Source organism: Humulus lupulus, chromosome 2 (genome assembly GCF_963169125.1).
Source record: "Humulus lupulus chromosome 2, drHumLupu1.1, whole genome shotgun sequence".
In the NCBI taxonomy this organism is placed as follows: Eukaryota; Viridiplantae; Streptophyta; class Magnoliopsida; order Rosales; family Cannabaceae; genus Humulus; species Humulus lupulus.
In genome coordinates, this window is record NC_084794.1 from 271,952,265 (window position 1) to 271,965,260 (window position 12,996).

Below are 12,996 nucleotides of genomic sequence, written 5' to 3' on the forward strand. Positions count from 1 at the left end.
AGCCTCGTGGCTTTGGTGACCCAGTGTAACGCCCTGGATAGCCAAGACTGTTACACTGTGTACTTTAAATAATGCTAGACTCGCTAATTAAGTCATTTGGTCGTAAACGTGTAACTAAAAGCGGTTAACGGATTAGGGTTAAAAAATTTGGTCAAAATGAATGATCATTTCATTAAAATATTTGAGTTTGTATATGGGATCCCAAAATAAACATTTAAATGGTCATTTACAGTTCAAAAGGGAAATTACAACACAAGTTGGGCTTAGCGACAAAATTAGGGTTCGATGTAGTTCCTCTGTGAATCCTTGGGCGTGGTGGTCGAGCAAGCTGCATATGTACACACTGCCACCGAAGCTCTCCAAGTCATGGCTGATCCAGCTTCCCTTTTTCCTTACATGCACCACATAGCACCCGTGAACCAAGGCTCAACAAGCAAACTTAAACATGCTTAGAAGCATTTAATAATATATTATAGAATCACAATCAGCATGCCTAGCAGTAATGACCCTACTCATGCATGCATTAAATCCAGATAAGTGACTATGGATTCACACCGGGGTCCGATGCCCTATATAAGTGACTATAGAGGCACCCCAGGCCCATTGCCTCATAAGTGATGGTAGAGTCACATTGGAACTCATTACCCTATCCTCTATATAATAAGCCTTAGGGCTGGCCAAGCACGCCTGATGCTTTATTTTCCAAATGACCATAGGGTCGGTCAAGCGTATACCACGCTCCTGGATAGGCCTAACCATATCGGCCAGCGCTCAGTGTGCTATTGCCGCCCTTGACTTATAAGCCAAGCATTTCGGTCGGCACTAAGCACACTATTTCCATCCTTGAATTATACGTCAAGCCTTTCAATCAGATAATGCAAACAAACATAAATCATTTAAAAATTATCCAAATACAGAGCATTCAAGCATGCTTAGTCAAATAATCACAAGTATAATCATAATCATGCTCATTCATAGGGGGCCCAAGCCCTAATCATAACCCAGGGTGCAGTTTTCTTACATCTGGTCCAAGCAATGGCTAAATAAAAATGACCCTCGAGCGTGATCCCCTTCCGAGCCCTAGCGGTACCCTATTCACAACCATAATAAATGGTATCCATAAATTTCAAATAAATAAAGGCTTCCAAACTGGGTCTTAACCTCCTCGACCTCGAATTCTACTAAACCAGGTAGTAGAATCATTCCCGAGCCTTTAGGTTAGAGTCCCCGCAACTCGAAACCTCACTTAGCTATCTATCCCGACTAGCGTCATGGTGCACCTCAAGTAAAAGAGCCCCCCAAGCTATCTCCCTGGACAAGCATCGCGACACCAAGATGATTTAGAGAACCGCCCTAGCCTCTGAGTTCATGTGGGTCGCGGCGCAACTCCGTGAACCCAGATTTTCACAGCTTTTCTACGAGCCAAATCCCACAGAATTCACCCCATCTAACAACCAAACCCAGAATTGAGTTATAAACTCAAAGCAATTCATTCAGAACGACAATCTAACACCACAATATAACCAAAATCTCCATGAAAACCCATAAATCCCATCTTGAGCTTTGAAGGTCAAGAACACCAAAAATGAAAATGGAAACTCAGATATTACAGGACCAAAAATGTTACCTCAGTTGGGATTTGACCTCCTAATTGCACCTTAAATAGTTTCCCAGTTCTAAGATCACTTCCAAGCCTTTAAATTCAAGAATTCTTCTTCAAAAAATCTCAAAACCCCAAAACCCACTAAGAGAGAACCGAGAGAGAGAGTGAGCTGAGTGAAATGTCTTTCCTTTAGTTTCTAAAGGCTTCTCCTTAGCTTACTAGACTTATCCTAAGGCTTGGCAAAGACCAAAACGCCCCTAGCCTTTACTTAGTTCTTTAATGCCTTCAAGGGAAAAATGGTCTTTTGCCACAATTTCCCTCCAATCTCAATTAACCCCTCATAATTTCCAAAGCAGTCACCAACTTACTTCCCATTACCCGATAAATCTCGGTAATGTACTAAATTACCAAAATACCCCTAGGCTCACCCCGAGCCAGGTATTTGACCCCGTTGTTACTAAATCGCTACCTTGCTCACTAGGATTGCCTCGTGTCGAATAACTCAAATATATCCACATAATAATGTGGTCTCAATCATAAAACACATATATTTACAAATATACCCTCAACGAAATAAAATTATGAAAATACCCTTCTAATAAGAAACGAGCCCACATGCATGCTTAGTACACCTAAACATGCAACACTAGTCATATCATAAAAACTCACATAATTCATATAGTCATAAAAATGCACATAATATCAATTATTGCCCTTATGGCCCACTATTCAAGGCACTAAGCCTTATTAGGGAAATTGGGACGTTACACCCAGTATCTACCTTACACTCTTGTTCAACCGAGTATGGCGGGTACCCAGTTCAGTCCAATTTTCCCGCCAGCTAGCTTTAGTGTCGTGCCACCCACTGGTTTCAGTGCCGCTCTGACAGGATATGGAGCAGCACCCAATAAATACAGTGCTTATCAGGCTACATTTAGTCATTCGCACCCCTAGCCGCAGTAGACGCGGGGACAGGGGCAGGGGCAAGGGCAAGGGCAAGGGCAGAAAGCCCAAAGGAAGTGGGATAGTGTAGACAGGACAGGGAGCTGCCCCTGACGAGAAGTATGGCTCGCAGTACTTCGAGTACACTGACTTAGTGGACTCTCGGGAGAACATCTTTGTGGCCATGGAACAACACGTCCATTACTGGAAGCCACAACCCATGCAGAGAGATAGGGAAAGGCGAGACCCCAGAATTTTTTTTTTGTTTTCATAACGATGTGGGGCACCACACCAATGAGTGCCGCCAGCTCAATGATGAGATCAAAAACCTCATCAAACTGGGACACCGCCACCAGTATGCTCGGAGTGGATCATGCCAAATTCAGGCCCCGGCCGTGGGAGCACCTGCACAGCGCACAACTCCCCAAGCTCCGGTTACACTACCTGCAGCACCACAATAGCATATTGTCCACGGACCTCCCTTAGTGAATGGGCGAGTTGGAACTATCTCCGGAGGACCCCACTTGGGGCCACCTCTCGAAGATCATAGAACAAGTATATGCGAGCCTTAAACCATGACGAAGAGGTGTTGGCCTTAGCTCAATTTCCAGCCTATATGCCAAGGACAACTGACCAAGACATTACATTCTCCAAGGACGATGCTCGAAGAGTGTACTTTCCACACCATGATCCTTTGGTGATCGAGAGTCAGGTTTCCAATAAGATGGTGGCTCGGATCCTTGTGGACAACGGGAGTTCATTGAACATCCTGTTTAAGTCAGCCTACGAGAAGATCGGGTTGACCACAAGAAACATGTCCCCGTGCACCTCGACTCTATATGGGTTCTGAAGGGAAGGTCTCATACCGATGGGCCAGATCAAGCTGTCTGTGACACTCAGAGAAGTGCCTCACCAGGCCTTTAAGTATTGCACCTTCGTGGTGGTGGATTGTGTTGGAAATACATATTGAGGATCTTTATTTATTTCCATGCAATTTAAATATTATCAAACAAACATTCAAATTCCTAGAACATGTTCTTATGAAATTGATACAAATACAGAATAAAGTAAAACTTACATTACACAGTGGAACTAGAACAACTCCATCATTCAATCTCTCTAACCCTCAATTCCTTTCTGTAGCAGAGTGTTATCAAGAGATTGAACTAGATTAGCAACACAGTCTTCCTCATCAAGACTTTGATCAACCTAGAATTAGTGTGGGTCGGTTTTCAATACATGAGATAGAGATCTAGAAGAGAAGAAGAAGAGAGAGTGGCCAAGAAAGGTTAAATTGTCTAGGTTTTCACTTACCAATCAACTGAAACTCATTTTCTTATGAAAACCCTAGATATCATATTCCTTATATAGGCAACTTAATGGGCTTTATTTAAATTTAGATTTAAATTAATTAAAAATAATAAACAAAAAATAAAAGTCTTGGGCTGCCATAAATGGACTTGGGCGCAATCTCTTTGTTTTGAATTTAAATCCCAATTGGGCCTAAATTCAAAACATTTTATTTATTTATTTTTAATTAATTAATTAAATCCTTATTCAAATAAATATAATTTGAAACTTGATTTAATATTATTTATTTATATTGACACCAATTTCTTAATATTAATAAATTTACCCAAAGATTCTCTTTTATTCTCTAAATCTCATATCTCTGTAAATTTTCCAAAATTAACCTAGTCAACTTTAAAAATCCTAATTGATAATTAAATCACTTAATTAAGACATTCTAGATAATTTACTCAAAGGTGATGCGGGGACCATGGATCCTGAAATCAAGCTCCAACAAGTTACCGTGAATTTATTTATGAATAATTTCACTACCTTATTAATTCATCGTGACTCCACTATAGACTCGGAATTGAACTCTTGAATTCATAGAACGTATTTTCAAAACCATAAATACGTTATCCATTGTTACAACCGTTACAATCAGTTAATCCTCTATCGATGACTTACTACTGAGCTGGATGCAAATTACCGTTTTACCCCTCATCGGTATTTTATCCTTAACTTCCACTAAGTTCCTTATAAATGATATTTCCATGAACTTAATCACAGGAATGAGATCTCAATCATTTAACCTTTTGAACAAAGCAATTAAGGAAATCATCTTTTCACTTCTCATACAGAAGTTATAGATTTCATATCTATGAATAATACTCCCACTCAATTACACTACTAAATCTCCAAGATGTAAGTATGGGCTAGATCGTAGGGTAAGCTGGTAACGAACAAGTCAAAAGATTTAAATAATATAATTAGCATAATATTATCATTCAGAATTAAGATCGACTTAACCTATGGTCAACGTTGTGACATTAATTAGATTTGATAACAACGATACTTATTTATCAATCAATAATCAATATCGGTCCTAGTCCGATGTAACCAAATACATCCGATCTTATCTACTTGGTCAATGCCTTGGACAAGACATCACACCCCGAATGTGTAAGTAGATCATATCGTAGATTGCCTAATAAGTGAAAATCCAATGAATAGATCTAATCTTAGGACTCGTTCTTTTGAACATATAATTACAACTATAATCCACTGTGACCTAGTCACTATAATTGTAATTATCCATATGTTCGGGGTTTTATAAATGTTTGTATTATTTCAATAATCATGTAATAAAATAAGCAAGCAACACGGTTGTCAAACTAAATGATTTCTACTACTTCTATCGACAATATAAAATCACGTTACATGTTCGACATAGTTTTATAAGGGCATAAAACCCAACAAACTCCCACTTTCCCTCGTAAAACAAATGGGACATGTTTCTCAAAATCATGCATTCTACACGCTTCACAATTATGCTCTCTGCTTATATCTGTGTTAAGGGATATGAAAGATTGCCTTCCAATGCTATCTTCATCACCTTCACATCACGCCTTCACCACACATCCTTGATAATGTGGTGTTTTCTTTCTATATGCTTTGCTCTTTTGTAGTTTCGATGTTCTTTTGAATTTTCTATTGCCTCATTATTGTCACTAGACAAAATGAGTGGTTTATCCATTTCTAGAATAACACCGAGATTTGTATAGAACTTCCTTAGCCAGACTATTTCCTTAGTCACCAAAGACGCAGCTATGTACTCAGCTCCAAGGTGGATTCCGAAGTGGCAGATAGCCTAACGCTTCTCCAAATCACAGCTACTGAGATGGCAGACAATCTATTGCTTCTCCAAATCATAGATCTACCCCCAAGAGTAAACACACTTTTCAAAAGTAGACTTCATGTCATCAACATCAGTCTAAAATCTGAATCTGTGTAGCCTAACAAGTTCAAAGATCCACCTGAAAAAGACTAACATATAGTCTCTAGTCCATCAAAGATACTGTAACGTCCACTTCTTTCTACAAATGCATTATAACAATTATGAAAAATAAGAGAAGATATTTTATTCATACTTTTGAGTGCATTACAATGTTAATCGAATGCTAGAGCTATTAGGTAAAGTGGAAGAATAACTAATGAATACGCAACTATAATATTCATGGGCATTTCATTAGTATAATACCCATAGAATGATGCTAAATACAAGCAAACAATCATTAAAGTTATGAACAATAAAGAGAAATTCATGTTTTGATGATGAATTTTATCTAGAAGGTTAAGAGATGAAGAAGTTGTGCAAGTAAATGGTTGAAGAGACAAGTATTTATAGGACAAAAACTAGCAGTTATGACCATTGGTGAATAATGATCTGACCGTTGGAAACAGTAACCTACCCGTTGGGGATATAACTGTATTTCTACTGTGGGAGTTTAACAATTCTAAGTTGTTGAAGTAACTAACACATGAGAATAATTAATTTATAGATGTTAGAGAAACATTTTTAGAAAAGTTTGTGAGTCAAAAGTGTTGGACTAAGTAATATAAGAAGATTGGGAAGTTTTCATTTTTTGGTTACTATTCACCAGGTACTATTCATAGTGGGTCCCACAGTAGGGTCCACATAGGTCCCACAGTAGGGTCCACATAGGTCCCACAGCGGGGTCCACCCCATGGGTCCCACATGTTGATGCAGTAGTGACACAGTGATGACTTTAGCAAATTACTATGCTTGATATTTTGAATATTTTATTATTTTACTATGCTTGATATTTTAAATATTTTACTATGCAGCATAGTAACCCAATGTTTTCCTATAAATAGAGCCTTCTAGAATTCATTTTTGAATTACGAAAAATCTTTCTTTCTCTCACTCTGCTTAAAAATCTTCTTAACACTCTTTTAAAGTTTTAAATCTCTAAAATCTAGGCGAAGGTCTGTCTGTAACGCTAGCCTACGAAGATCTTTTTGGGTAAGCTCCTTCCCGAGCCTTTCAGTTCAGTTATTTAGCTATTATTTATATATAGATTATGCTACTATGTCTAAAAATTTATATATAGATTATTTTATCATGCCGTTATAATGCCAAAATTTATATATAGATTATGTTACTATGCCGTTATAATGCCAAAAATTATATATAGGTTATTTTTTTTTTTGATCAAGAAAGAAATCTTCATTAATCACAGACAAATTACAAGCCAAACCCTTCACTTAGAAGGGAACAACAACATTACACATAAGATAATTTCCTCACAAATACCAAATCTTTGCCTATCAGCTTCCTTTGAGTAAAGTAATTACATCTGTAACTAATGTCATTTTTAATCATATCAACTATACAATTGACACTATAAGAAAAATGATTAACATAACAAGAATTACGATTATACCAAATGTAATACACCGTAGTTGAGAAGACAGCCACCACAAGCATAGCTATAACATCTCTCCTCATATTTTCAATCCACCGAAACCAAGCACTGAAATTCAATGGCCAAGTGCACCCCAGCCAACGTTGGACTTGCTGGACTACCTTCTGAGAAAAATTGCAGTCAAAGAAAAGATGCTCATGATTTTCTGAATCCATCTCACACACTGGGCAGAGGAGGCTATTAAGCTAGATAAGCACTCTGTTCAGATGGTATCGAGTTAATAACTTCCCATTCACCGCTTGCCAAGTGATAAATCTATGCTTTGGCACACTAGTTCTGTTCCAGATAAAATGATAGTACCTAATCGGGACTTGCTGGATGCAATTCATATACAACACTCCAGCTTTAAATCTCCCCTGTCTAACAGCTGCATCAATATCTTTTTGAGTAAACACATCACGCAACATACAAATTTTGCGCCAATACCAGCTGGTGTCTACCTTAAGATTGTACTACCAGAAGCTTTGGCCTTTTAAATACATTGTGTTGATCCATTTCACCCAAAGAGTTTCAGGTTGATGATTAATAGCCCAGATATATTTGGCTAACATTGCTTTGTTCCACTTGGTTCCCTCACCGAAACCTAACCCACCATGCCTTTTCGGCAGACAGACTGTGGACCAAGAAGTGAGATGAAAATTACTTCTTGTACCGTTATTGCCCCGAAGAAACCACAAGCAAAGTTTATCAACTTCTTTGACAATGCTTTGAGGGAGCAAGAATATGTTCATCCAATAATTGCATAGCCCCAACGGAACAGAAGTGATCAATTGAGTCCGCCCTGCATAAGATAAATGTCTATTAGCCCAGAAGTGAAGTCTAAGCTTGATTTTTTTTAAGAATCTCACCACAGTCAGCCATTTTCCATTTATTTGGACGCATTGGAATCCCCAGATACTTAAGAGGGAAAGTTCCTTCATCAAGCTGAACTATCTTAAGAAGCTGGCTCTTAACAGCAGCCGAAACCCCTCCAAAAAACACTTGGGATTTACTGGTGTTAGCCTTCAAACCAGTGCTGTTACAAAACTCCTCAAACATCTACTTAACCACCTGAACTGAGCCACTATTAGCTTTGCAAAATATAACTAAGTCATCAGCAAAGCGAAGATTTATGATCTTAAGGCCTTTACACAAAGGGTGATATCTAAACTCTTGTTGTTGAGCACCTAGTTGAAGCAACCTCGTAAGATATTCCATAATCAAAACAAATAGCAAAGGAGATATAGGGTCCCCCTGGCGAAGACCTTTAACTCCCTTAAACCCCCCTGCATTCTTCCATTCAGCATAAGGACATAAGAGGTGCCACGAAGACAAACCATCAACCAATGAATGAATCAGTTGGGAAATCGAAAACCTATCAGTAATCTCTCTAGAAAGCACCAGTCTACTATGTCATAGGCCTTGCTCAAGTCAATCTTCAGAGCACATCTTGGGGAAGAATTCTTCCTATTGTAGTTCTTAATCAAGTCTTGAAATATAAGAATATTATGAGCTAAAGATCTCCCTCTAACAAATGCACCTTGGTTTTGGCTTATCAAATGAGGGAGAACCTCCGATAGTCTACTGCAAATCATTTTAGAGATGCACTTATATAATGTGTTGCAGCAAGCTATGGGCCTGTAGTCGACTGCTCGGCTAGGTGAGTCAGTTTTAGGAACCAATGTAAGCGCTGTTTCATTGAGAGCCTCAGGAATTTTGCCATCTCGAAAGCATCCCAGAACCGCATCTGATATATTATCCCCAATATCCAGCCACATTGTTTTGTAAAATTCCGCCCCAAATCCATCCGGCCCTGGGATTTTAACGCCTGGAATGCTAAAGAGAGCCTTCTTAACATCAGATTTCCCAAAGTTCCTAGTCAACCGCAGCTGCAAATCAATATCCAGACAAGTCCCAAACTCATACACTGAGCATTAAACGAACCATTAGCTGAACTAGAGCTGCCCATATAGCCTCTGAAATGATTCAGAAAATGATGAACCACAGCCTCATAATCATCAACAATATCCCCTCGCTCATTCAGAAAGGAGACAATACCATTCTCCTCTCTTCTTCTTTTAATGCAAGCATGAAAATATGCATTATTATCATCTCCCTTCCCTTCTGTAACCAAGTTATTTTGCTCCTTTGAATTAAAAAACTTCTGTACCTGTCAGCATAATCTTGATATAGGATAGCTGCTGATTTTTCAGCCTCCTGTGCAGCCAGATCAGATGGGGTAGCTTGAGCTCTAGTGAGAGCCAGCTGATAGTCTCCTTTAGCTTGGTGATATCTTTGTTCAACATCTCCAATTTCCTCTCTATTAAAGGTTTTCAAAACATGCTTTAATCTGAGAAGTTTCCTAGTCACATCCAACAGACCCCTTGTTGCCAAAGGTTTATTCCAATTGTCTCGAACCACCTCCTTAAACCCTCTATGAGTTTTCCAGAAATTAAAGAACCGGAAAGGTTTAGTGCCCTGCGATCCCATCTTGAGAGATTTAATGAGACAGTAACAGTGATCCGAATAGGCCTCCCAATGAAATTCTGTAATAGAGTTAGGCAGAGCATCAATCCAATCTTCATTGCTGAACACATGATCTATCCTTGAATAAATCCTATCCTCTCTGTCTTGTTTATTGGACCAAGTAAAATTTGAACCAATTCTCTTGATAGAAACCAGCTGGGAATGGGCAAGCCAGGCAGTAGAATCAATTAATTTAGCAGCGCTTATAGACCTCCCTCCCACTCTATCATCAAAATTGAAAACAACGTTAAAGTCTCCCATAATCAACCAAGGTCTATTTATAACATGTATGCTAGACAATCCCCTTCACAGCTCCAATCTCTCTTCAACAGTGTTGAGACCATAGACAAATGTTACCAAATACTCCATCGGCATGCCTGTGATTTTTACTGAACAGTGAACCAATTGATGGTGATCAAACAGAATCTGAACCTTTGGAAACAATTTTCGCCATAGAACTAAAATACGACCTTCTGAGTTACTACTGCTGTAGTAATCCTAACCACAAAACAGTTTAATCATCATGTCATCAATTTTTTCCTTCTTCAACTTATTTTCCAACAAAGCTCCAATTCCCACTTTATTTATCGTTAACACATTCATAATAGCTAATTGCTTTTCTCTTTTATTCATACCCCTTACATTCCAACTAAGTATATTGGAGCAATCCATCTAATTTCAAGTCATTTAAATTCCCACTTGTTCCACCTTTCCCCTGTTCCTGAAGAACTTTAAAGGCATTCTGTTTCTTGTCTAACACAGCTATAATAAGTTTCCCTTTCCCTCGTGAATTCCCTGTTTTCTTAGGCACTTCCCAATTCTCCTTATTATTAGAGCCAGGAGTTAAAGCCAGATCCTGAATACCACCAGTATCATCTCTAATGACCTCAATCCCTACCTTTTCATTTCTCCCCTCCACATCCTTAACAGGTTCAGGAACTCCTGCTGAACCCTCTATGATTGTATCAGTAGCAACAACACCTGAGCCAATAGGAACTCCATCCATTTCCAGAGTAGACACTTCCTTCTTAATCCAACTTTTAGATCCAGTTTTCTTGCATTCAGCCATATTGTGGCCGAAACCTTTGAAGTTATTGCATTTAATGGGAAACCACTCATACTCAACAAATTGCTCTTAAACTTGACCCCTTTCGTTCACAAAATATATAATAAATGACGGGTTATCAGAGATTTCCATTTCAATTAGGATTCTCGCAAATCTAATCATCGATCTTTCCTTTGTAACTTTATTCACCATAATAGGTTTCCCTATAGTACTGACCAATGCACTGAGGCATTTCTGGCCCCAATACTGAAGACCAAGATTAGGCAGGTGAATCCATAAGGGAATCGAACGAACTAACCTGATTGTATCAAGATCTTGTGTCCAAGGTCTCACAATCACTGGTTTCTTGTCAAATTGCACAATGCCAGTTTCCAGAACAAAGTCCCTGGTAGCCTCATCGCTGAATTTAACTATGGCTAGCCCCATATGCATCCGCACAATGCGCTCAATACCCAGGTGACCCCATATGCGTTTCACAAAACCTTCAAAAACAGCAAATGGGGGGTTAGCTCCCATCACCATACAGATCACGGCTGAGTTCCAATTTTGAGCCTGTTCAGCAACCTCAGCCAAATCTAGCTGAGCAACTCTCTTCCCATCTTTTACAATTGGCTCCTCATAGTGAAGTTTAGCCGCCTCACTTATCACCTACTTATCCTTAAGCTTTGCCCAATGCGATTGAGCAGAGACTATAAAATCTTCTTTCACGGACCCATCCCCCTATTAGTATCGAGCATCTCATCTTCCAGGCTAGTACAACCATCACCACCAGCAGGGGCCAAATCCTTCTCGACGGAAACATTGTCTGACCTAGCCTTCCCTTCAGATAATTTCAGTAAAGTATCTACCTTAGAAGGCAAACGTTCTGCCACAATCGTTGATGAAGGGACCTCCTCATTCCGAGATCTGGATGGAGGCTTTCGAGCTATCTTCTTATTCTTCATCGGAGAGAAGCAAGAGCACTACGCACTATATATATAGGTTATTTTACTATGTCGTTATAATACCAAAAGTTATATATAGATTACTTTACTATGCCGTTATAATGCCAAAATTTATATATAGATTATTTTGCTATGTCGTCATAATTTACAATGCCAAAATGGAAAATAAACTATTTTTTATGTATCTTTATAATACTAAACTTACATAGGCTATGGTCACACTTTGGACTATTATGGACTTTTATTATATGACCTTATTCCCTATTATTATGGATTGATACTATGACCTGGACATTTCCCTATGACCATGACCATGACCACGACTTTTAGACCGGGATCTTGCCATGGACAATTATAGTATGACCATATGTCTGGACATAAAATAAACAATAAAATAAGAAAAAAAAATAGAATAATAACAATTATAATTTAAAATTTCATCATGTAGATTTTATGTAAGTTAATAGTTTGTGTTTTTATCAGGAAGCTAACAATTTCGGTTGTTTTATCAAGACACAAGGTAAGTAGAATCCTCATCTACAATACAAGTCTTTTATGTGTCTTATGTGCATTTATATACTTTATATGTTATTCTGCCATGTTGTTATGCATAAGTTATTTTTAAGAATGTTATATTTCTTATGCATAAGCATGCTTAATGTTCATAAACAAGTTATTGAAAGCGTTAAAGTAGAGGTGCTGCTTGGGAGACCTATGTCCCAAAAATGTAAGGAGGGAGATGTACTTCCCTATATAATGAATGTTTATGAGGAAGAAATTCCCTATTATCATGTTTATGTTCAGGTGGGAATGTGATTCCCTATGTAATGCCGACAACATCATCCTCTAGGGTTAATAACTTTGCCACGTATTCTATCATGTCCCTCTCCATCCCAGGCCACCAATATAAAAATTTCAGACTCTGTTACATCTTCATGATGCCTGGATGAAGAGAATAAGAGGGTAGTATAAGATTCATCCAGAATCTCCCAATTTATCCCAGTGTCCATCGGAATATCAGTTTGATCTTTATACCTCAATAAACTCATACTTGACAATGCATAATCCTTAGCTAATCCAGCTAAGACATTCCCCTCAATTATTCCCATCTATGGTTCATTTAACTGTTTTCCCTTT